This window comes from Chiloscyllium punctatum, chromosome 49 (genome assembly GCF_047496795.1).
Source record: "Chiloscyllium punctatum isolate Juve2018m chromosome 49, sChiPun1.3, whole genome shotgun sequence".
Taxonomy (NCBI): domain Eukaryota; kingdom Metazoa; phylum Chordata; class Chondrichthyes; order Orectolobiformes; family Hemiscylliidae; genus Chiloscyllium; species Chiloscyllium punctatum.
Genome location: NC_092787.1, coordinates 34,911,940 through 34,934,567, shown reverse-complemented (window position 1 = coordinate 34,934,567; position 22,628 = coordinate 34,911,940). Strand labels below are relative to the sequence as shown.

Genomic DNA, 22,628 nt, shown 5'->3' with positions numbered 1-22,628 from the left:
AGAAATTCGAAATTGTTCCCCAACCACCGCAAGTGGCCGCTGGGGTGACTCACCGGGGTATAACTTTTCAAAACTCTCAGCTTTTTTCATTCTTAATCTTAAGTGTTCAATAATCTTCTTCACACGTGAAGTCAAAGAAATTCGAAATTGTTCCCCAACCACCGCAAGTGGCTTTCTCTCACTGTTAAATTCCCTCCTGAGGAACCGAGGGTTGCAGGCACATAATTCTTTGAAATTTGAGGTACACGTAGACACGTTGTTTGAAGGTCACCACTCAGCCTCCGATGATCCAGGGAAAACAGCCCAAGACTGTTCACCCGCGGCCTTTAGCTCAAGTCCTTTAAACCTGGCAACATCCATGTAAATCTTTTCTGAACACATTCACATCGGAAGGCTTGAGAGGGGTATAGGACAAATGCTGGCATACAGACGAGGTTAGATTAGGATATCTGCTCGGCATGGACCGATTGGACCGAAGGGTGTGTTTCTATTTGTCTGTGATGCCAAAACTCAGAGCAAGATCAACTTCTGGAACTTGGTGCCGAAGATAAGATCAGTAATTGAGGCTAACCGAGAATGAGATTATAAGGTTTCTACTGACTAAAGACCTCAATGGCTCAGAGAACAATCGAGGAAAATGTTGAAAATGCATTTTTCATTATCAATCCAGTTTAGCACTGTGTAATGAAGCCAATTCCTCAAATAAGTGAGGAACCAGATGTGAATACAACCGGAAAATCTTACATCACAGCCAATTTCTCAATCGCTGAGGTATAACTCGCGATATTGGGAGGCTCGCGACGGCGCGGCTCCAGTGGCGCAATCGGTCAGCGCGCGGTACTGAAATGTCAGTGTTTCTGCGTGCGTGATGCCGAGGTTGTGAGTTCGAACCTCACCTGGAGCAGTTTTATCTACTCGTGACCAAAGAGTCTCTTGGAAAATTCCAGTTTCTCTGGTTTGGCAAATGTCATTTCCTGAGAAAGGTCTCGGCAGTCAAACAACGTATCCTGGGAATATTTGAAACGTCAAGACATATCTGGGCAGGAACGTCAATCGGTAACCTTGTTCAGCTCAAAAATGCTTCCAATCAGCGGTCTGCTTGATTTAAATTGCCGGCAAGCCCTGTTTAGTTGGTATTTCTTTATTCAACTGGCTACAAACTCACACAGGTTGATGTCGTAATCAAAAAGGAATTAGATTGATCTCATTGAACCGTGTGAATGTTATATTCGGCTTTGCTTGGAACATTTGTCTGATTAAAATAAAGATCTGCTGAGAAGAAGAGGATCAAAATGCAAATAAGACGGAACCTTGTTTGTGGGTTTCTTGGGCGGAGATCAGAGTGTACGAAATGGACCTAGCATCATCTGAATGTGATCAAACCTTTAAGGCACCAGGGTAAAGTAGGAATTGCGTCTCCGTGATGTGGTTCACTTCAGACTCACGCGGATCGAACTTTTCAAAACTCTCAGATGTTTTCATACTCAATCTTAGGTGTTCAATAATCTTCTTCACACGTGAAGTCAAAGAAATTCGAAATTGTTCCCCAACCACCGCAAGTGGCCGCTGGGGTGACTCACCGGGGTATAACTTTTCAAAACTCTCAGCTTTTTTCATTCTTAATCTTAAGTGTTCAATAATCTTCTTCACACGTGAAGTCAAAGAAATTCGAAATTGTTCCCCAACCACCGCAAGTGGCTTTCTCTCACTGTTAAATTCCCTCCTGAGGAACCGAGGGTTGCAGGCACATAATTCTTTGAAATTTGAGGTACACGTAGACACGTTGTTTGAAGGTCACCACTCAGCCTCCGATGATCCAGGGAAAACAGCCCAAGACTGTTCACCCGCGGCCTTTAGCTCAAGTCCTTTAAACCTGGCAACATCCATGTAAATCTTTTCTGAACACATTCACATCGGAAGGCTTGAGAGGGGTATAGGACAAATGCTGGCATACAGACGAGGTTAGATTAGGATATCTGCTCGGCATGGACCGATTGGAGCGAAGGGTGTGTTTCTATTTGTCTGTGATGCCAAAACTCAGAGCAAGATCAACTTCTGGAACTTGGTGCCGAAGATAAGATCAGTAATTGAGGCTAACCGAGAATGAGATTATAAGGTTTCTACTGACTAAAGACCTCAATGGCTCAGAGAACAATCGAGGAAAATGTTGAAAATGCATTTTTCATTATCAATCCAGTTTAGCACTGTGTAATGAAGCCAATTCCTCAAATAAGTGAGGAACCAGATGTGAATACAACCGGAAAATCTTACATCACAGCCAATTTCTCAATCGCTGAGGTATAACTCGCGATATTGGGAGGCCCGCGACGGCGCGGCTCCAGTGGCGCAATCGGTCAGCGCGCGGTACTTATATGTCAGTGTTTCTGCGTGCGTGATGCCGAGGTTGTGAGTTCGAACCTCACCTGGAGCAGTTTTATCTACTCGTGACCAAAGAGTCTCTTGGAAAATTCCAGTTTCTCTGGTTTGGCAAATGTCATTTCCTGAGAAAGGTCTCGGCAGTCAAACAACGTATCCTGGGAATATTTGAAACGTCAAGACATATCTGGGCAGGAACGTCAATCGGTAACCTTGTTCAGCTCAAAAATGCTTCCAATCAGCGGTCTGCTTGATTTAAATTGCCGGCAAGCCCTGTTTAGTTGGTATTTCTTTATTCAACTGGCTACAAACTCACACAGGTTGATGTCGTAATCAAAAAGGAATTAGATTGATCTCATTGAACCGTGTGAATGTTATATTCGGCTTTGCTTGGAACATTTGTCTGATTAAAATAAAGATCTGCTGAGAAGAAGAGGATCAAAATGCAAATAAGACGGAACCTTGTTTGTGGGTTTCTTGGGCGGAGATCAGAGTGTACGAAATGGACCTAGCATCATCTGAATGTGATCAAACCTTTAAGGCACCAGGGTAAAGTAGGAATTGCGTCTCCGTGATGTGGTTCACTTCAGACTCACGCGGATCGAACTTTTCAAAACTCTCAGATGTTTTCATACTCAATCTTAGGTGTTCAATAATCTTCTTCACACGTGAAGTCAAAGAAATTCGAAATTGTTCCCCAACCACCGCAAGTGGCCGCTGGGGTGACTCACCGGGGTATAACTTTTCAAAACTCTCAGCTTTTTTCATTCTTAATCTTAAGTGTTCAATAATCTTCTTCACACGTGAAGTCAAAGAAATTCGAAATTGTTCCCCAACCACCGCAAGTGGCTTTCTCTCACTGTTAAATTCCCTCCTGAGGAACCGAGGGTTGCAGGCACATAATTCTTTGAAATTTGAGGTACACGTAGACACGTTGTTTGAAGGTCACCACTCAGCCTCCGATGATCCAGGGAAAACAGCCCAAGACTGTTCACCCGCGGCCTTTAGCTCAAGTCCTTTAAACCTGGCAACATCCATGTAAATCTTTTCTGAACACATTCACATCGGAAGGCTTGAGAGGGGTATAGGACAAATGCTGGCATACAGACGAGGTTAGATTAGGATATCTGCTCGGCATGGACCGATTGGAGCGAAGGGTGTGTTTCTATTTGTCTGTGATGCCAAAACTCAGAGCAAGATCAACTTCTGGAACTTGGTGCCGAAGATAAGATCAGTAATTGAGGCTAACCGAGAATGAGATTATAAGGTTTCTACTGACTAAAGACCTCAATGGCTCAGAGAACAATCGAGGAAAATGTTGAAAATGCATTTTTCATTATCAATCCAGTTTAGCACTGTGTAATGAAGCCAATTCCTCAAATAAGTGAGGAACCAGATGTGAATACAACCGGAAAATCTTACATCACAGCCAATTTCTCAATCGCTGAGGTATAACTCGCGATATTGGGAGGCCCGCGACGGCGCGGCTCCAGTGGCGCAATCGGTCAGCGCGCGGTACTTATATGTCAGTGTTTCTGCGTGCGTAATGCCGAGGTTATTAGTTAGAGCCTCACCTGGAGCAGTTTTATCTACTCGTGACCAAAGAGTCTCTTGGAAAATTCCAGTTTCTCTGGTTTGGCAAATGTCATTTCCTGAGAAAGGTCTCGGCAGTCAAACAACGTATCCTGGGAATATTTGAAACGTCAAGACATATCTGGGCAGGAACGTCAATCGGTAACCTTGTTCAGCTCAAAAATGCTTCCAATCAGCGGTCTGCTTGATTTAAATTGCCGGCAAGCCCTGTTTAGTTGGTATTTCTTTATTCAACTGGCTACAAACTCACACAGGTCGATGTCGTAATCAAAAAGGAATTAGATTGATCTCATTGAACCGTGTGAATGTTATATTCGGCTTTGCTTGGAACATTTGTCTGATTAAAATAAAGATCTGCTGAGAAGAAGAGGATCAAAATGCAAATAAGACGGAACCTTGTTTGTGGGTTTCTTGGGCGGAGATCAGAGTGTACGAAATGGACCTAGCATCATCTGAATGTGATCAAACCTTTAAGGCACCAGGGTAAAGTAGGAATTGCGTCTCCGTGATGTGGTTCACTTCAGACTCACGCGGATCGAACTTTTCAAAACTCTCAGATGTTTTCATACTCAATCTTAGGTGTTCAATAATCTTCTTCACACGTGAAGTCAAAGAAATTCGAAATTGTTCCCCAACCACCGCAAGTGGCCGCTGGGGTGACTCACCGGGGTATAACTTTTCAAAACTCTCAGCTTTTTTCATTCTTAATCTTAAGTGTTCAATAATCTTCTTCACACGTGAAGTCAAAGAAATTCGAAATTGTTCCCCAACCACCGCAAGTGGCTTTCTCTCACTGTTAAATTCCCTCCTGAGGAACCGAGGGTTGCAGGCACATAATTCTTTGAAATTTGAGGTACACGTAGACACGTTGTTTGAAGGTCACCACTCAGCCTCCGATGATCCAGGGAAAACAGCCCAAGACTGTTCACCCGCGGCCTTTAGCTCAAGTCCTTTAAACCTGGCAACATCCATGTAAATCTTTTCTGAACACATTCACATCGGAAGGCTTGAGAGGGGTATAGGACAAATGCTGGCATACAGACGAGGTTAGATTAGGATATCTGCTCGGCATGGACCGATTGGAGCGAAGGGTGTGTTTCTATTTGTCTGTGATGCCAAAACTCAGAGCAAGATCAACTTCTGGAACTTGGTGCCGAAGATAAGATCAGTAATTGAGGCTAACCGAGAATGAGATTATAAGGTTTCTACTGACTAAAGACCTCAATGGCTCAGAGAACAATCGAGGAAAATGTTGAAAATGCATTTTTCATTATCAATCCAGTTTAGCACTGTGTAATGAAGCCAATTCCTCAAATAAGTGAGGAACCAGATGTGAATACAACCGGAAAATCTTACATCACAGCCAATTTCTCAATCGCTGAGGTATAACTCGCGATATTGGGAGGCCCGCGACGGCGCGGCTCCAGTGGCGCAATCGGTCAGCGCGCGGTACTTATATGTCAGTGTTTCTGCGTGCGTAATGCCGAGGTTATTAGTTAGAGCCTCACCTGGAGCAGTTTTATCTACTCGTGACCAAAGAGTCTCTTGGAAAATTCCAGTTTCTCTGGTTTGGCAAATGTCATTTCCTGAGAAAGGTCTCGGCAGTCAAACAACGTATCCTGGGAATATTTGAAACGTCAAGACATATCTGGGCAGGAACGTCAATCGGTAACCTTGTTCAGCTCAAAAATGCTTCCAATCAGCGGTCTGCTTGATTTAAATTGCCGGCAAGCCCTGTTTAGTTGGTATTTCGTTATTCAACTGGCTACAAACTCACACAGGTCGATGTCGTAATCAAAAAGGAATTAGATTGATCTCATTGAACCGTGTGAATGTTATATTCGGCTTTGCTTGGAACATTTGTCTGATTAAAATAAAGATCTGCTGAGAAGAAGAGGATCAAAATGCAAATAAGACGGAACCTTGTTTGTGGGTTTCTTGGGCGGAGATCAGAGTGTACGAAATGGACCTAGCATCATCTGAATGTGATCAAACCTTTAAGGCACCAGGGTAAAGTAGGAATTGCGTCTCCGGGATGTGGTTCACTTCAGACTCACGCGGATCGAACTTTTCAAAACTCTCAGATGTTTTCATACTCAATCTTAGGTGTTCAATAATCTTCTTCACACGTGAAGTCAAAGAAATTCGAAATTGTTCCCCAACCACCGCAAGTGGCCGCTGGGGTGACTCACCGGGGTATAACTTTTCAAAACTCTCAGCTTTTTTCATTCTTAATCTTAAGTGTTCAATAATCTTCTTCACACGTGAAGTCAAAGAAATTCGAAATTGTTCCCCAACCACCGCAAGTGGCTTTCTCTCACTGTTAAATTCCCTCCTGAGGAACCGAGGGTTGCAGGCACATAATTCTTTGAAATTTGAGGTACACGTAGACACGTTGTTTGAAGGTCACCACTCAGCCTCCGATGATCCAGGGAAAACAGCCCAAGACTGTTCACCCGCGGCCTTTAGCTCAAGTCCTTTAAACCTGGCAACATCCATGTAAATCTTTTCTGAACACATTCACATCGGAAGGCTTGAGAGGGATATAGGACAAATGCTGGCATACAGACGAGGTTAGATTAGGATATCTGCTCGGCATGGACCGATTGGAGCGAAGGGTGTGTTTCTATTTGTCTGTGATGCCAAAACTCAGAGCAAGATCAACTTCTGGAACTTGGTGCCGAAGATAAGATCAGTAATTGAGGCTAACCGAGAATGAGATTATAAGGTTTCTACTGACTAAAGACCTCAATGGCTCAGAGAACAATCGAGGAAAATGTTGAAAATGCATTTTTCATTATCAATCCAGTTTAGCACTGTGTAATGAAGCCAATTCCTCAAATAAGTGAGGAACCAGATGTGAATACAACCGGAAAATCTTACATCACAGCCAATTTCTCAATCGCTGAGGTATAACTCGCGATATTGGGAGGCCCGCGACGGCGCGGCTCCCGTGGCGCAATCGGTCAGCGCGCGGTACTTATATGTCAGTGTTTCTGCGTGCGTAATGCCGAGGTTGTGAGTTCGAGCCTCACCTGGAGCAGTTTTATCTACTCGTGACCAAAGAGTCTCTTGGAAAATTCCAGTTTCTCTGGTTTGGCAAATGTCATTTCCTGAGAAATGTCTCGGCAGTCAAACAACGTATCCTGGGAATATTTGAAACGTCAAGACATATCTGGGCAGGAACGTCAATCGGTAACCTTGTTCAGCTCAAAAATGCTTCCAATCAGCGGTCTGCTTGATTTAAATTGCCGGCAAGCCCTGTTTAGTTGGTATTTCTTTATTCAACTGGCTACAAACTCACACAGGTCGATGTAGTAATCAAAAAGGAATTAGATTGATCTCATTGAACCGTGTGAATGTTATATTCGGCTTTGCTTGGAACATTTGTCTGATTAAAATAAAGATCTGCTGAGAAGAAGAGGATCAAAATGCAAATAAGACGGAACCTTGTTTGTGGGTTTCTTGGGCGGAGATCAGAGTGTACGAAATGGACCTAGCATCATCTGAATGTGATCAAACCTTTAAGGCACCAGGGTAAAGTAGGAATTGCGTCTCCGGGATGTGGTTCACTTCAGACTCACGCGGATCGAACTTTTCAAAACTCTCAGATGTTTTCATACTCAATCTTAGGTGTTCAATAATCTTCTTCACACGTGAAGTCAAAGAAATTCGAAATTGTTCCCCAACCACCGCAAGTGGCCGCTGGGGTGACTCACCGGGGTATAACTTTTCAAAACTCTCAGCTTTTTTCATTCTTAATCTTAAGTGTTCAATAATCTTCTTCACACGTGAAGTCAAGAAATTCGAAATTGTTCCCCAACCACCGCAAGTGGCTTTCTCTCACTGTTAAATTCCCTCCTGAGGAACCGAGGGTTGCAGGCACATAATTCTTTGAAATTTGAGGTACACGTAGACACGTTGTTTGAAGGTCACCACTCAGCCTCCGATGATCCAGGGAAAACAGCCCAAGACTGTTCACCCGCGGCCTTTAGCTCAAGTCCTTTAAACCTGGCAACATCCATGTAAATCTTTTCTGAACACATTCACATCGGAAGGCTTGAGAGGGATATAGGACAAATGCTGGTATACAGACGAGGTTAGATTAGGATATCTGCTCGGCATGGACCGATTGGAGCGAAGGGTGTGTTTCTATTTGTCTGTGATGCCAAAACTCAGAGCAAGATCAACTTCTGGAACTTGGTGCCGAAGATAAGATCAGTAATTGAGGCTAACCGAGAATGAGATTATAAGGTTTCTACTGACTAAAGACCTCAATGGCTCAGAGAACAATCGAGGAAAATGTTGAAAATGCATTTTTCATTATCAATCCAGTTTAGCACTGTGTAATGAAGCCAATTCCTCAAATAAGTGAGGAACCAGATGTGAATACAACCGGAAAATCTTACATCACAGCCAATTTCTCAATCGCTGAGGTATAACTCGCGATATTGGGAGGCCCGCGACGGCGCGGCTCCAGTGGCGCAATCGGTCAGCGCGCGGTACTTATATGTCAGTGTTTCTGCGTGCGTAATGCCGAGGTTATTAGTTCGAGCCTCACCTGGAGCAGTTTTATCTACTCGTGACCAAAGAGTCTCTTGGAAAATTCCAGTTTCTCTGGTTTGGCAAATGTCATTTCCTGAGAAAGGTCTCGGCAGTCAAACAACGTATCCTGGGAATATTTGAAACGTCAAGACATATCTGGGCAGGAACGTCAATCGGTAACCTTGTTCAGCTCAAAAATGCTTCCAATCAGCGGTTTTTTTGATTTAAATTGCCGGCAAGCCCTGTTTAGTTGGTATTTCTTTATTCAACTGGCTACAAACTCACACAGGTCGATGTCGTAATCAAAAAGGAATTAGATTGATCTCATTGAACCGTGTGAATGTTATATTCGGCTTTGCTTGGAACATTTGTCTGATTAAAATAAAGATCTGCTGAGAAGAAGAGGATCAAAATGCAAATAAGACGGAACCTTGTTTGTGGGTTTCTTGGGCGGAGATCAGAGTGTACGAAATGGACCTAGCATCATCTGAATGTGATCAAACCTTTAAGGCACCAGGGTAAAGTAGGAATTGCGTCTCCGGGATGTGGTTCACTTCAGACTCACGCGGATCGAACTTTTCAAAACTCTCAGATGTTTTCATACTCAATCTTAGGTGTTCAATAATCTTCTTCACACGTGAAGTCAAAGAAATTCGAAATTGTTCCCCAACCACCGCAAGTGGCCGCTGGGGTGACTCACCGGGGTTATAACTTTTCAAAACTCTCAGCTTTTTTCATTCTTAATCTTAAGTGTTCAATAATCTTCTTCACACGTGAAGTCAAAGAAATTCGAAATTGTTCCCCAACCACCGCAAGTGGCTTTCTCTCACTGTTAAATTCCCTCCTGAGGAACCGAGGGTTGCAGGCACATAATTCTTTGAAATTTGAGGTACACGTAGACACGTTGTTTGAAGGTCACCACTCAGCCTCCGATGATCCAGGGAAAACAGCCCAAGACTGTTCACCCGCGGCCTTTAGCTCAAGTCCTTTAAACCTGGCAACATCCATGTAAATCTTTTCTGAACACATTCACATCGGAAGGCTTGAGAGGGATATAGGACAAATGCTGGCATACAGACGAGGTTAGATTAGGATATCTGCTCGGCATGGACCGATTGGAGCGAAGGGTGTGTTTCTATTTGTCTGTGATGCCAAAACTCAGAGCAAGATCAACTTCTGGAACTTGGTGCCGAAGATAAGATCAGTAATTGAGGCTAACCGAGAATGAGATTATAAGGTTTCTACTGACTAAAGACCTCAATGGCTCAGAGAACAATCGAGGAAAATGTTGAAAATGCATTTTTCATTATCAATCCAGTTTAGCACTGTGTAATGAAGCCAATTCCTCAAATAAGTGAGGAACCAGATGTGAATACAACCGGAAAATCTTACATCACAGCCAATTTCTCAATCGCTGAAGTATAACTCGCTATCGCGGGAGGCCCGCGACGGCGCGGCTCCAGTGGCGCAATCGGTCAGCGAGCGGTACTTATATGTTAGTGTTTCTGCGTGCGTGATGCCGAGGTTGTGAGTTCGAACCTCACCTGGAGCAGTTTTATCTTCTCGTGACCAAAGAGTCTCTTGGAAAATTCCAGTTTCTCTGGTTTGGCAAATGTCATTTCCTGAGAAAGGTCTCGGCAGTCAAACAACGTATCCTGGGAATATTTGAAACGTCGAGACATATCTGGGCAGGAACGTCAATCGGTAACCTTGTTCAGCTCAAAAATGCTTCCAATCAGCGGTCTGCTTGATTTAAATTGCCGGCAAGCCCTGTTTAGTTGGTATTTCTTTATTCAACTGGCTACAAACTCACACAGGTCGATGTAGTAATCAAAAAGGAATTAGATTGATCTCATTGAACCGTGTGAATGTTATATTCGGCTTTGCTTGGAACATTTGTCTGATTAAAATAAAGATCTGCTGAGAAGAAGAGGATCAAAATGAAAATAAGACGGAACCTTGTTTGTGGGTTTCTTGGGCGGAGAGCAGAGTGTACGAAATGGACCGAGCATCATCTGAATGTGATCAAACCTTTAAGGCACCAGGGTAAAGTAGGAATTGCGTCTCCGGGATGTGGTTCACTTCAGACTCACGCGGATCGAACTTTTCAAAACTCTCAGCTTTTTTCATTCTTAATCTTAAGTGTTCAATAATCTTCTTCACACGTGAAGTCAAAGAAATTCGAAATTGTTCCCCAACCACCGCAAGTGGCTGTCTCTCACTGTTAAATTCCCTCCTGAGGAACCGAGGGTTGCAGGCACATAATTCTTTGAAATTTGAGGTACACGTAGACACGTTGTTTGAAGGTCACCACTCAGCCTCCGATGATCCAGGGAAAACAGCCCAAGACTGTTCACCCGCGGCCTTTAGCTCAAGTCCTTTAAACCTGGCAACATCCATGTAAATCTTTTCTGAACACATTCACATCGGAAGGCTTGAGAGGGATATAGGACAAATGCTGGCATACAGACGAGGTTAGATTAGGATATCTGCTCGGCATGGACCGATTGGACCGAAGGGTGTGTTTCTATTTGTCTGTGATGCCAAAACTCAGAGCAAGATCAACTTCTGGAACTTGGTGCCGAAGATAAGATCAGTAATTGAGGCTAACCGAGAATGAGATTATAAGGTTTCTACTGACTAAAGACCTCAATGGCTCAGAGAACAATCGAGGAAAATGTTGAAAATGCATTTTTCATTATCAATCCAGTTTAGCACTGTGTAATGAAGCCAATTCCTCAAATAAGTGAGGAACCAGATGTGAATACAACCGGAAAATCTTCCATCACAGCCAATTTCTCAATCGCTGAGGTATAACTCGCGATATTGGGAGGCCCGCGACGGTGCGGCTCCGGTGGTGCAATCGGTCAGCGCGCGGTACTTATATGTCAATGTTTCTGCGTGCGTAATGCCGAGGTTGTGAGTTCGAGCCTCACCTGGAGCGGTTTTATCTACTCGTGACCAAAGAGTCTCTTGCAAAATTCCAGTTTCTCTGGTTTGGCAAATGTCATTTCCTGAGAAAGGTCTCGGCCGTCAAACAACGTATCCTGGGAATATTTGAAACGTCAAGACATATCTGGGCAGGAACGTCAATCGGTAACCTTGTTCAGCTCAAAAATGCTTCCAATCAGCGGTCTGCTTGATTTAAATTGCCGGCAAGCCCTGTTTAGTTGGTATTTCTTTATTCAACTGGCTGCAAACTCACACAGGTCGATGTAGTAATCAAAAAGGAATTAGATTGATCTCATTGAACCGTGTGAATGTTATATTCGGCTTTGCTTGGAACATTTGTCTGATTAAAATAAAGATCTGCTGAGAAGAAGAGGATCAAAATGCAAATAAGACGGAACCTTGTTTGTGGGTTTCTTGGGCGGAGATCAGAGTGTACGAAATGGACCTAGCATCATCTGAATGTGATCAAACCTTTAAGGCACCAGGGTAAAGTAGGAATTGCGTCTCCGGGATGTGGTTCACTTCAGACTCACGCGGATCGAACTTTTCAAAACTCTCAGATGTTTTCATACTCAATCTTAGGTGTTCAATAATCTTCTTCACACGTGAAGTCAAAGAAATTCGAAATTGTTCCCCAACCACCGCAAGTGGCCGCTGGGGTGACTCACCGGGGTATAACTTTTCAAAACTCTCAGCTTTTTTCATTCTTAATCTTAAGTGTTCAATAATCTTCTTCACACGTGAAGTCAAAGAAATTCGAAATTGTTCCCCAACCACCGCAAGTGGCTTTCTCTCACTGTTAAATTCCCTCCTGAGGAACCGAGGGTTGCAGGCACATAATTCTTTGAAATTTGAGGTACACGTAGACACGTTGTTTGAAGGTCACCACTCAGCCTCCGATGATCCAGGGAAAACAGCCCAAGACTGTTCACCCGTGGCCTTTAGCTCAAGTCCTTTAAACCTGGCAACATCCATGTAAATCTTTTCTGAACACATTCACATCGGAAGGCTTGAGAGGGATATAGGACAAATGCTGGCATACAGACGAGGTTAGATTAGGATATCTGCTCGGCATGGACCGATTGGACCGAAGGGTGTGTTTCTATTTGTCTGTGATGCCAAAACTCAGAGCAAGATCAACTTCTGGAACTTGGTGCCGAAGATAAGATCAGTAATTGAGGCTAACCGAGAATGAGATTATAAGGTTTCTACTGACTAAAGACCTCAATGGCTCAGAGAACAATCGAGGAAAATGTTGAAAATGCATTTTTCATTATCAATCCAGTTTAGCACTGTGTAATGAAGCCAATTCCTCAAATAAGTGAGGAACCAGATGTGAATACAACCGGAAAATCTTACATCACAGCCAATTTCTCAATCGCTGAGGTATAACTCGCGATATTGGGAGACCCGCGAAGGCGCGGCTCCCGTGGCGCAATCGGTCAGCGCGCGGTACTTATATGTCAGTGTTTCTGCGTGCGTAATGCCGAGGTTGTGAGTTCGAGCCTCACCTGGAGCAGTTTTATCTACTCGTGACCAAAGAGTCTCTTGGAAAATTCCAGTTTCTCTGGTTTGGCAAATGTCATTTCCTGAGAAAGGTCTCGGCAGTCAAACAACGTATCCTGGGAATATTTGAAACGTCAAGACATATCTGGGCAGGAACGTCAATCGGTAACCTTGTTCAGCTCAAAAATGCTTCCAATCAGCGGTCTGCTTGATTTAAATTGCCGGCAAGCCCTGTTTAGTTGGTATTTCTTTATTCAACTGGCTACAAACTCACACAGGTCGATGTAGTAATCAAAAAGGAATTAGATTGATCTCATTGAACCGTGTGAATGTTATATTCGGCTTTGCTTGGAACATTTGTCTGATTAAAATAAAGATCTGCTGAGAAGAAGAGGATCAAAATGCAAATAAGACGGAACCTTGTTTGTGGGTTTCTTGGGCGGAGATCAGAGTGTACGAAATGGACCTAGCATCATCTGAATGTGATCAAACCTTTAAGGCACCAGGGTAAAGTAGGAATTGCGTCTCCGGGATGTGGTTCACTTCAGACTCACGCGGATCGAACTTTTCAAAACTCTCAGATGTTTTCATACTCAATCTTAGGTGTTCAAAAATCTTCTTCACACGTGAAGTCAAAGAAATTCGAAATTGTTCCCCAACCACCGCAAGTGGCCGCTGGGGTGACTCACCGGGGTATAACTTTTCAAAACTCTCAGCTTTTTTCATTCTTAATCTTAAGTGTTCAATAATCTTCTTCACACGTGAAGTCAAAGAAATTCGAAATTGTTCCCCAACCACCGCAAGTGGCTTTCTCTCACTGTTAAATTCCCTCCTGAGGAACCGAGGGTTGCAGGCACATAATTCTTTGAAATTTGAGGTACACGTAGACACGTTGTTTGAAGGTCACCACTCAGCCTCCGATGATCCAGGGAAAACAGCCCAAGACTGTTCACCCGCGGCCTTTAGCTCAAGTCCTTTAAACCTGGCAACATCCATGTAAATCTTTTCTGAACACATTCACATCGGAAGGCTTGAGAGGGATATAGCACAAATGCTGGCATACAGACGAGGTTAGATGAGGATATCTGCTCGGCATGGACCGATTGGACCGAAGGGTGTGTTTCTATTTGTCTGTGATGCCAAAACTCAGAGCAAGATCAACTTCTGGAACTTGGTGCCGAAGATAAGATCAGTAATTGAGGCTAACCGAGAATGAGATTATAAGGTTTCTACTGACTAAAGACCTCAATGGCTCAGAGAACAATCGAGGAAAATGTTGAAAATGCATTTTTCATTATCAATCCAGTTTAGCACTGTGTAATGAAGCCAATTCCTCAAATAAGTGAGGAACCAGATGTGAATACAACCGGAAAATCTTACATCACAGCCAATTTCTCAATCGCTGAGGTATAACTCGCGATATTGGAAGACCCGCGACGGCGCGGCTCCCGTGGCGCAATCGGTCAGCGCGCGGTACTTATATGTCAGTGTTTCTGCGTGCGTAATGCCGAGGTTGTGAGTTCGAGCCTCACCTGGAGCAGTTTTATCTACTCGTGACCAAAGAGTCTCTTGGAAAATTCCAGTTTCTCTGGTTTGGCAAATGTCATTTCCTGAGAAAGGTCTCGGCAGTCAAACAACGTATCCTGGGAATATTTGAAACGTCAAGACATATCTGGGCAGGAACGTCAATCGGTAACCTTGTTCAGCTCAAAAATGCTTCCAATCAGCGGTCTGCTTGATTTAAATTGCCGGCAAGCCCTGTTTAGTTGGTATTTCTTTATTCAACTGGCTACAAACTCACACAGGTCGATGTAGTAATCAAAAAGGAATTAGATTGATCTCATTGAACCGTGTGAATGTTATATTCGGCTTTGCTTGGAACATTTGTCTGATTAAAATAAAGATCTGCTGAGAAGAAGAGGATCAAAATGCAAATAAGACGGAACCTTGTTTGTGGGTTTCTTGGGCGGAGATCAGAGTGTACGAAATGGACCTAGCATCATCTGAATGTGATCAAACCTTTAAGGCACCAGGGTAAAGTAGGAATTGCGTCTCCGGGATGTGGTTCACTTCAGACTCACGCGGATCGAACTTTTCAAAACTCTCAGATGTTTTCATACTCAATCTTAGGTGTTCAAAAATCTTCTTCACACGTGAAGTCAAAGAAATTCGAAATTGTTCCCCAACCACCGCAAGTGGCCGCTGGGGTGACTCACCGGGGTATAACTTTTCAAAACTCTCAGCTTTTTTCATTCTTAATCTTAAGTGTTCAATAATCTTCTTCACACGTGAAGTCAAAGAAATTCGAAATTGTTCCCCAACCACCGCAAGTGGCTTTCTCTCACTGTTAAATTCCCTCCTGAGGAACCGAGGGTTGCAGGCACATAATTCTTTGAAATTTGAGGTACACGTAGACACGTTGTTTGAAGGTCACCACTCAGCCTCCCATGATCCAGGGAAAACAGCCCAAGACTGTTCACCCGCGGCCTTTAGCTCAAGTCCTTTAAACCTGGCAACATCCATGTAAATCTTTTCTGAACACATTCACATCGGAAGGCTTGAGAGGGATATAGGACAAATGCTGGCATACAGACGAGGTTAGATTAGGATATCTGCTCGGCATGGACCGATTGGACCGAAGGGTGTGTTTCTATTTGTCTGTGATGCCAAAACTCAGAGCAAGATCAACTTCTGGAACTTGGTGCCGAAGATAAGATCAGTAATTGAGGCTAACCGAGAATGAGATTATAAGGTTTCTACTGACTAAAGACCTCAATGGCTCAGAGAACAATCGAGGAAAATGTTGAAAATGCATTTTTCCTTATCAATCCAGTTTAGCACTGTGTAATGAAGCCAATTCCTCAAATAAGTGAGGAACCAGATGTGAATACAACCGGAAAATCTTACATCACAGCCAATTTCTCAATCGCTGAGGTATAACTCGCGATATTGGAAGACCCGCGACGGCGCGGCTCCCGTGGCGCAATCGGTCAGCGCGCGGTACTTATATGTCAGTGTTTCTGCGTGCGTAATGCCGAGGTTGTGAGTTCGAGCCTCACCTGGAGCAGTTTTATCTACTCGTGACCAAAGAGTCTCTTGGAAAATTCCAGTTTCTCTGGTTTGGCAAATGTCATTTCCTGAGAAAGGTCTCGGCAGTCAAACAACGTATCCTGGGAATATTTGAAACGTCAAGACATATCTGGGCAGGAACGTCAATCGGTAACCTTGTTCAGCTCAAAAATGCTTCCAATCAGCGGTCTGCTTGATTTAAATTGCCGGCAAGCCCTGTTTAGTTGGTATTTCTTTATTCAACTGGCTACAAACTCACACAGGTCGATGTAGTAATCAAAAAGGAATTAGATTGATCTCATTGAACCGTGTGAATGTTATATTCGGCTTTGCTTGGAACATTTGTCTGATTAAAATAAAGATCTGCTGAGAAGAAGAGGATCAAAATGCAAATAAGACGGAACCTTGTTTGTGGGTTTCTTGGGCGGAGATCAGAGTGTACGAAATGGACCGAGCCTCATCTGAATGTGATCAAACCTTTAAGGCACCAGGGTAAAGTAGGAATTGCGTCTCCGGGATGTGGTTCACTTCAGACTCACGCGGATCGAACTTTTCAAAACTCTCAGATGTTTTCATACTTAATCTTAGGTGTTCAATAATCTTCTTCACACGTGAAGTCAAAGAAATTCGAAATTGTTCCCCAACCACCGCAAGTGGCCGCTGGGGTGACTCACCGGGGTATAACTTTTCAAAACTCTCAGCTTTTTTCATTCTTAATCTTAAGTGTTCAATAATCTTCTTCACACGTGAAGTCAAAGAAATTCGAAATTGTTCCCCAACCACCGCAAGTGGCTTTCTCTCACTGTTAAATTCCCTCCTGAGGAACCGAGGGTTGCAGGCACATAATTCTTTGAAATTTGAGGTACACGTAGACACGTTGTTTGAAGGTCACCACTCAGCCTCCCATGATCCAGGGAAAACAGCCCAAGACTGTTCACCCGCGGCCTTTAGCTCAAGTCCTTTAAACCTGGCAACATCCATGTAAATCTTTTCTGAACACATTCACATCGGAAGGCTTGAGAGGGATATAGGACAAATGCTGGCATACAGACGAGGTTAGATTAGGATATCTGCTCGGCATGGACCGATTGGACCGAAGGGTGTGTTTCTATTTGTCTGTGATGCCAAAACTCAGAGCAAGATCAACTTCTGGAACTTGGTGCCGAAGATAAGATCAGTAATTGAGGCTAACCGAGAATGAGATTATAAGGTTTCTACTGACTAAAGACCTCAATGGCTCAGAGAACAATCGAGGAAAATGTTGAAAATGCATTTTTCCTTATCAATCCAGTTTAGCACTGTGTAATGAAGCCAATTCCTCAAATAAGTGAGGAACCAGATGTGAATACAACCGGAAAATCTTACATCACAGCCAATTTCTCAATCGCTGAGGTATAACTCGCGATATTGGGAGGCTCGCGACGGCGCGGCTCCAGTGGCGCAATCGGTCAGCGCGCGGTACTTATATGTCAGTGTTTCTGCGTGCGTAATGCCGAGGTTGTGAGTTCGAGCGTCACCGGGAGCAGTTTTACCTACTCGTGACCAAAGAGTCTCTTGGAAAATTCCAGTTTCTCTGGTTTGGCAAATGTCATTTCCTGAGAAAGGTCTCGGCAGTCAAACAACGTATCCTGGGAATATTTGAAACGTCAAGACATATCTGTGCAGGAACGTCAATCGGTAACCTTGTTCAGCTCAAAAATGCTTCCAATCAGCGGTCTGCTTGATTTAAATTGCCGGCAAGCCCTGTTTAGTTGGTATTTCTTTATTCAACTGGCTACAAACTCACACAGGTCGATGTAGTAATCAAAAAGGAATTAGATTGATCTCATTGAACCGTGTGAATGTTATATTCGGCTTTGCTTGGAACATTTGTCTGATTAAAATAAAGATCTGCTGAGAAGAAGAGGATCAAAATGCAAATAAGACGGAACCTTGTTTGTGGGTTTCTTGGGCGGAGATCAGAGTGTACGAAATGGACCGAGCATCATCTGAATGTGATCAAACCTTTAAGGCACCAGGGTAAAGTAGGAATTGCGTCTCCGGGATGTGGTTCACTTCAGACTCACGCGGATCGAACTTTTCAAAACTCTCAGATGTTTTCATACTCAATCTTAGGTGTTCAATAATCTTCTTCACACGTGAAGTCAAAGAAATTCGAAATTGTTCCCCAACCACCGCAAGTGGCCGCTGGGGTGACTCACCGGGGTATAACTTTTCAAAACTCTCAGCTTTTTTCATTCTTAATCTTAAGTGTTCAATAATCTTCTTCACACGTGAAGTCAAAGAAATTCGAAATTGTTCCCCAACCACCGCAAGTGGCTTTCTCTCACTGTTAAATTCCCTCCTGAGGAACCGAGGGTTGCAGGCACATAATTCTTTGAAATTTGAGGTACACGTAGACACGTTGTTTGAAGGTCACCACTCAGCCTCCGATGATCCAGGGAAAACAGCCCAAGACTGTTCACCCGCGGCCTTTAGCTCAAGTCCTTTAAACCTGGCAACATCCATGTAAATCTTTTCTGAACACATTCACATCGGAAGGCTTGAGAGGGATATAGGACAAATGCTGGCATACAGACGAGGTTAGATTAGGATATCTGCTCGGCATGGACCGATTGGAGCGAAGGGTGTGTTTCTATTTGTCTGTGATGCCAAAACTCAGAGCAAGATCAACTTCTGGAACTTGGTGCCGAAGATAAGATCAGTAATTGAGGCTAACCGAGAATGAGATTATAAGGTTTCTACTGACTAAAGACCTCAATGGCTCAGAGAACAATCGAGGAAAATGTTGAAAATGCATTTTTCCTTATCAATCCAGTTTAGCACTGTGTAATGAAGCCAATTCCTCAAATAAGTGAGGAACCAGATGTGAATACAACCGGAAAATCTGACATCACAGCCAATTTCTCAATCGCTGAGGTATAACTCGCGATATTGGGAGGCCCGCGGCGGCGCGGCTCCCGTGGCGCAATCGGTCAGCGCGCGGTACTTATATGTCAGTGTTTCTGCGTGCGTAATGCCGAGGTTGTGAGTTCGAGCCTCACCTGGAGCAGTTTTATCTACTTGTGACCAAAGAGTCTCTTGGAAAATTCCAGTTTCTCTGGTTTGGCAAATGTCATTTCCTGAGAAAGGTCTCGGCAGTCAAACAACGTATCCTGGGAATATTTGAAACGTCAAGACATATCTGGGCAGGAACGTCAATCGGTAACCTTGTTCAGCTCAAAAATGCTTCCAATCAGCGGTCTGCTTGATTTAAATTGCCGGCAAGCCCTGTTTAGTTGGTATTTCTTTATTCAACTGGCTACAAACTCACACAGGTCGATGTAGTAATCAAAAAGGAATTAGATTGATCTCATTGAACCGTGTGAATGTTATATTCGGCTTTGCTTGGAACATTTGTCTGATTAAAATAAAGATCTGCTGAGAAGAAGAGGATCAAAATGCAAATAAGACGGAACCTTGTTTGTGGGTTTCTTGGGCGGAGATCAGAGTGTACGAAATGGACCGAGCCTCATCTGAATGTGATCAAACCTTTAAGGCACCAGGGTAAAGTAGGAATTGCGTCTCCGTGATGTGGTTCACTTCAGACTCACGCGGATCGAACTTTTCAAAACTCTCAGATGTTTTCATACTCAATCTTAGGTGTTCAATAATCTTCTTCACACGTGAAGTCAAAGAAATTCGAAATTGTTCCCCAACCACCGCAAGTGGCCGCTGGGGTGACTCACCGGGGTATAACTTTTCAAAACTCTCAGCTTTTTTCATTCTTAATCTTAAGTGTTCAATAATCTTCTTCACACGTGAAGTCAAAGAAATTCGAAATTGTTCCCCAACCACCGCAAGTGGCTTTCTCTCACTGTTAAATTCCCTCCTGAGGAACCGAGGGTTGCAGGCACATAATTCTTTGAAATTTGAGGTACACGTAGACACGTTGTTTGAAGGTCACCACTCAGCCTCCCATGATCCAGGGAAAACAGCCCAAGACTGTTCACCCGCGGCCTTTAGCTCAAGTCCTTTAAACCTGGCAACATCCATGTAAATCTTTTCTGAACACATTCACATCGGAAGGCTTGAGAGGGATATAGGACAAATGCTGGCATACAGACGAGGTTAGATTAGGATATCTGCTCGGCATGGACCGATTGGACCGAAGGGTGTGTTTCTATTTGTCTGTGATGCCAAAACTCAGAGCAAGATCAACTTCTGGAACTTGGTGCCGAAGATAAGATCAGTAATTGAGGCTAACCGAGAATGAGATTATAAGGTTTCTACTGACTAAAGACCTCAATGGCTCAGAGAACAATCGAGGAAAATGTTGAAAATGCATTTTTCCTTATCAATCCAGTTTAGCACTGTGTAATGAAGCCAATTCCTCAAATAAGTGAGGAACCAGATGTGAATACAACCGGAAAATCTTACATCACAGCCAATTTCTCAATCGCTGAGGTATAACTCGCGATATTGGGAGGCTCGCGACGGCGCGGCTCCAGTGGCGCAATCGGTCAGCGCGCGGTACTTATATGTCAGTGTTTCTGCGTGCGTAATGCCGAGGTTGTGAGTTCGAGCGTCACCGGGAGCAGTTTTACCTACTCGTGACCAAAGAGTCTCTTGGAAAATTCCAGTTTCTCTGGTTTGGCAAATGTCATTTCCTGAGAAAGGTCTCGGCAGTCAAACAACGTATCCTGGGAATATTTGAAACGTCAAGACATATCTGGGCAGGAACGTCAATCGGTAACCTTGTTCAGCTCAAAAATGCTTCCAATCAGCGGTCTGCTTGATTTAAATTGCCGGCAAGCCCTGTTTAGTTGGTATTTCTTTATTCAACTGGCTACAAACTCACACAGGTCGATGTAGTAATCAAAAAGGAATTAGATTGATCTCATTGAACCGTGTGAATGTTATATTCGGCTTTGCTTGGAACATTTGTCTGATTAAAATAAAGATCTGCTGAGAAGAAGAGGATCAAAATGCAAATAAGACGGAACCTTGTTTGTGGGTTTCTTGGGCGGAGATCAGAGTGTACGAAATGGACCTATCATCATCTGAATGTGATCAAACCTTTATGGCACCAGGGTAAAGTAGGAATTGCGTCTCCGGGATGTGGTTCACTTCAGACTCACGCGGATCGAACTTTTCAAAACTCTCAGATGTTTTCATACTCAATCTTAGGTGTTCAATAATCTTCTTCACACGTGAAGTCAAAGAAATTCGAAATTGTTCCCCAACCACCGCAAGTGGCCGCTGGGGTGACTCACCGGGGTATAACTTTTCAAAACTCTCAGCTTTTTTCATTCTTAATCTTAAGTGTTCAATAATCTTCTTCACACGTGAAGTCAAAGAAATTCGAAATTGTTCCCCAACCACCGCAAGTGGCTTTCTCTCACTGTTAAATTCCCTCCTGAGGAACCGAGGGTTGCAGGCACATAATTCTTTGAAATTTGAGGTACACGTAGACACGTTGTTTGAAGGTCACCACTCAGCCTCCGATGATCCAGGGAAAACAGCCCAAGACTGTTCACCCGCGGCCTTTAGCTCAAGTCCTTTAAACCTGGCAACATCCATGTAAATCTTTTCTGAACACATTCACATCGGAAGGCTTGAGAGGGGTATAGGACAAATGCTGGCATACAGACGAGGTTAGATTAGGATATCTGCTCGGCATGGACCGATTGGACCGAAGGGTGTGTTTCTATTTGTCTGTGATGCCAAAACTCAGAGCAAGATCAACTTCTGGAACTTGGTGCCGAAGATAAGATCAGTAATTGAGGCTAACCGAGAATGAGATTATAAGGTTTCTACTGACTAAAGACCTCAATGGCTCAGAGAACAATCGAGGAAAATGTTGAAAATGCATTTTTCATTATCAATCCAGTTTAGCACTGTGTAATGAAGCCAATTCCTCAAATAAGTGAGGAACCAGATGTGAATACAACCGGAAAATCTTACATCACAGCCAATTTCTCAATCGCTGAGGTATAACTCGCGATATTGGGAGGCCCGCGACGGCGCGGCTCCAGTGGCGCAATCGGTCAGCGCGCGGTACTTATATGTCAGTGTTTCTGCGTGCGTGATGCCGAGGTTGTGAGTTCGAACCTCACCTGGAGCAGTTTTATCTACTCGTGACCAAAGAGTCTCTTGGAAAATTCCAGTTTCTCTGGTTTGGCAAATGTCATTTCCTGAGAAAGGTCTCGGCAGTCAAACAACGTATCCTGGGAATATTTGAAACGTCAAGACATATCTGGGCAGGAACGTCAATCGGTAACCTTGTTCAGCTCAAAAATGCTTCCAATCAGCGGTCTGCTTGATTTAAATTGCCGGCAAGCCCTGTTTAGTTGGTATTTCTTTATTCAACTGGCTACAAACTCACACAGGTTGATGTCGTAATCAAAAAGGAATTAGATTGATCTCATTGAACCGTGTGAATGTTATATTCGGCTTTGCTTGGAACATTTGTCTGATTAAAATAAAGATCTGCTGAGAAGAAGAGGATCAAAATGCAAATAAGACGGAACCTTGTTTGTGGGTTTCTTGGGCGGAGATCAGAGTGTACGAAATGGACCTAGCATCATCTGAATGTGATCAAACCT

At 43.6% G+C, this 22,628-nt stretch overlaps 13 non-coding genes across 13 annotated transcripts; all 13 read left to right on the top strand.

Annotated features, from left to right (window-relative positions):
- The first annotated feature begins 808 nt into the window (after positions 1-808).
- trnaf-gaa (transfer RNA phenylalanine (anticodon GAA)) lies at positions 809-904 on the top strand. Its single transcript has 2 exons — positions 809-846; positions 869-904. It is a non-coding gene; the product is annotated as a tRNA-Phe (tRNA).
- A 1,431-nt stretch (positions 905-2,335) lies between these two features.
- On the top strand, positions 2,336-2,431 carry trnai-uau (transfer RNA isoleucine (anticodon UAU)). The gene is made up of 2 exons: positions 2,336-2,373; positions 2,396-2,431. It is a non-coding gene; the product is annotated as a tRNA-Ile (tRNA).
- Positions 2,432-6,916: 4,485 nt separating this feature from the next.
- Positions 6,917-7,012, top strand: trnai-uau (transfer RNA isoleucine (anticodon UAU)). The gene is made up of 2 exons: positions 6,917-6,954; positions 6,977-7,012. It is a non-coding gene; the product is annotated as a tRNA-Ile (tRNA).
- A 1,430-nt stretch (positions 7,013-8,442) lies between these two features.
- Positions 8,443-8,538, top strand: trnai-uau (transfer RNA isoleucine (anticodon UAU)). The gene is made up of 2 exons: positions 8,443-8,480; positions 8,503-8,538. It is a non-coding gene; the product is annotated as a tRNA-Ile (tRNA).
- A 1,432-nt stretch (positions 8,539-9,970) lies between these two features.
- On the top strand, positions 9,971-10,066 carry trnai-uau (transfer RNA isoleucine (anticodon UAU)). Its single transcript has 2 exons — positions 9,971-10,008; positions 10,031-10,066. It is a non-coding gene; the product is annotated as a tRNA-Ile (tRNA).
- Positions 10,067-11,362: 1,296 nt separating this feature from the next.
- Positions 11,363-11,458, top strand: trnai-uau (transfer RNA isoleucine (anticodon UAU)). Its single transcript has 2 exons — positions 11,363-11,400; positions 11,423-11,458. It is a non-coding gene; the product is annotated as a tRNA-Ile (tRNA).
- Positions 11,459-12,889: 1,431 nt separating this feature from the next.
- On the top strand, positions 12,890-12,985 carry trnai-uau (transfer RNA isoleucine (anticodon UAU)). Its single transcript has 2 exons — positions 12,890-12,927; positions 12,950-12,985. It is a non-coding gene; the product is annotated as a tRNA-Ile (tRNA).
- A 1,431-nt stretch (positions 12,986-14,416) lies between these two features.
- Positions 14,417-14,512, top strand: trnai-uau (transfer RNA isoleucine (anticodon UAU)). Its single transcript has 2 exons — positions 14,417-14,454; positions 14,477-14,512. It is a non-coding gene; the product is annotated as a tRNA-Ile (tRNA).
- A 1,431-nt stretch (positions 14,513-15,943) lies between these two features.
- On the top strand, positions 15,944-16,039 carry trnai-uau (transfer RNA isoleucine (anticodon UAU)). The gene is made up of 2 exons: positions 15,944-15,981; positions 16,004-16,039. It is a non-coding gene; the product is annotated as a tRNA-Ile (tRNA).
- A 1,431-nt stretch (positions 16,040-17,470) lies between these two features.
- Positions 17,471-17,566, top strand: trnai-uau (transfer RNA isoleucine (anticodon UAU)). Its single transcript has 2 exons — positions 17,471-17,508; positions 17,531-17,566. It is a non-coding gene; the product is annotated as a tRNA-Ile (tRNA).
- Positions 17,567-18,997: 1,431 nt separating this feature from the next.
- Positions 18,998-19,093, top strand: trnai-uau (transfer RNA isoleucine (anticodon UAU)). The gene is made up of 2 exons: positions 18,998-19,035; positions 19,058-19,093. It is a non-coding gene; the product is annotated as a tRNA-Ile (tRNA).
- A 1,431-nt stretch (positions 19,094-20,524) lies between these two features.
- trnai-uau (transfer RNA isoleucine (anticodon UAU)) lies at positions 20,525-20,620 on the top strand. Its single transcript has 2 exons — positions 20,525-20,562; positions 20,585-20,620. It is a non-coding gene; the product is annotated as a tRNA-Ile (tRNA).
- Positions 20,621-22,051: 1,431 nt separating this feature from the next.
- On the top strand, positions 22,052-22,147 carry trnai-uau (transfer RNA isoleucine (anticodon UAU)). Its single transcript has 2 exons — positions 22,052-22,089; positions 22,112-22,147. It is a non-coding gene; the product is annotated as a tRNA-Ile (tRNA).
- The last annotated feature ends 481 nt before the right edge of the window (positions 22,148-22,628 follow it).